Source organism: Capsicum annuum, chromosome 3, assembly GCF_002878395.1.
Source record: "Capsicum annuum cultivar UCD-10X-F1 chromosome 3, UCD10Xv1.1, whole genome shotgun sequence".
In the NCBI taxonomy this organism is placed as follows: Eukaryota; Viridiplantae; Streptophyta; class Magnoliopsida; order Solanales; family Solanaceae; genus Capsicum; species Capsicum annuum.
Window position 1 is genome coordinate 167,697,039 of NC_061113.1, and position 1,666 is coordinate 167,698,704.

The window sequence follows — 1,666 nt, forward strand, 5'->3', positions numbered from 1 at the left end:
TCATCCTGGTGAGTATTTGTTGGGTCAGAAAGGTTGCTTTTGATATGGTCAGTTGGGCCATGGTATCAAGGAGTGCCCGCATGCTAAGCAAGGAAGCAAGGATGTTCATCCCCAGATTTAGGCTACTAGTGCACTAGCTCTCATAGCTCGCCCAATCCTTCCCCAAGGTGTATTATCTAGTACTAGTGGCGGTCAGTGCCAAAATTGATTCTATGCTTTACTATCCTATCAGGAGCAGGAGATCTCCCCCGATGTTGTTACTGGTATGCTTTGTGTCTTTCATCTTGATGTTTATGTATTGTTGGACCATGGGTTGAGTTTCTCTTATGTGACGCTATTAGTTATAGTAACTTTTGAAATAGTTCTTGAAAAGATCCCTGAGCCCTTCTTGGTTTCTACCCCCGTAGGTGAGTTAGTTATTGCCAAATAGATCTATAAATAGTGTCTTATCACTATCCTTAAAATCATGTTAGCTGATTTAATAGAGTTAAATATAGTAAACTTTGACCTTATTCTTGGTATGGATTGGCTCCATTCTTGTTATGCATCCATAGATTGTCGTACCTGAGTGGTGAAGTTTCAGTTTCTAGATGAGCTAGTCTTTGAGTGGGAAGGTAATTCAGCATCTCCCAAGAGTTATTTCATATCCTACCTCAAAGATAGAAATTTGATATCTAAAGGGTGTATCTATCATTTAGTTCGGGTCAAAGACACTAAGCCTGATACTCTAACAGTTCAGTCTCTATTCCCTCATATCATATGGCTCCTGCTGAGCTTAAAGAGTTGAAAGAACAACTCAAAGATCTCTTAGACAAAGGCTTCATAAGGACAAGTGTTTCTCTATGGGGCGCTCTCATTCTATTCGTATGAAAAAAAATGGTTCTTTGCGAATGTGCATTGACTATCATCATCTTAAAAAAGTCACAGTCAAAAACAAATATCCTCTTTCTAGAATTGATGATTTATTTGATTAACTCCAAGGTGCAAGTTACTTCTCAAAGATAGACCATAGATCTAGCTATCATCAGATTAGAGTAAGGGAATATGATATTCTAAAGACATCTTTCAGAACTCGTTATGGTAATTTTGATCTTTTAGTTTTGTCCTTCAGGCTAACAATTTCCCCAGTAGCCTTCATGGACTTAATGAACCGTGTGTTCAAATAGTACCTAGACATGATTGTCATAATCTATATCGATGAAAGCCTTTTCTATTCCCGTAGTGAGGATGATCATGCTGACCATCTTAGAATTATGTTGCAAACTCTTAGAGATCACTAGTTGTTTGCCAAGTTCAACAAATATGAATTTTGGTTAAGGACAGTAGCTTTTCTCGAACATATTATTTCAAGTGATGGCATTAGAGTTGATCCGCAAAAGAATGAAACGATAAGGAACTGACCTAGACCCATTTCTCCATCAGACATCAGGAGTTTCTTGGGTTTAGCTGGCTATTATAGATGGTTTTTTAAGGGGTTTTCATCCATTACATCTCCTATGACCATATTGACTCAGAAGAAAGTTAAGTTTCAGTGGTCAGATCCCTGTAAGAAGAGTTTTTAGGAGTTAAAGACTCAACTCACTTCAGCCTCAGTTTTAGCACTACCTGATGGTTTGAATGGATTTGTTGTATACACTGATGCCTATAGAGTTGGTTTAGGTTATGT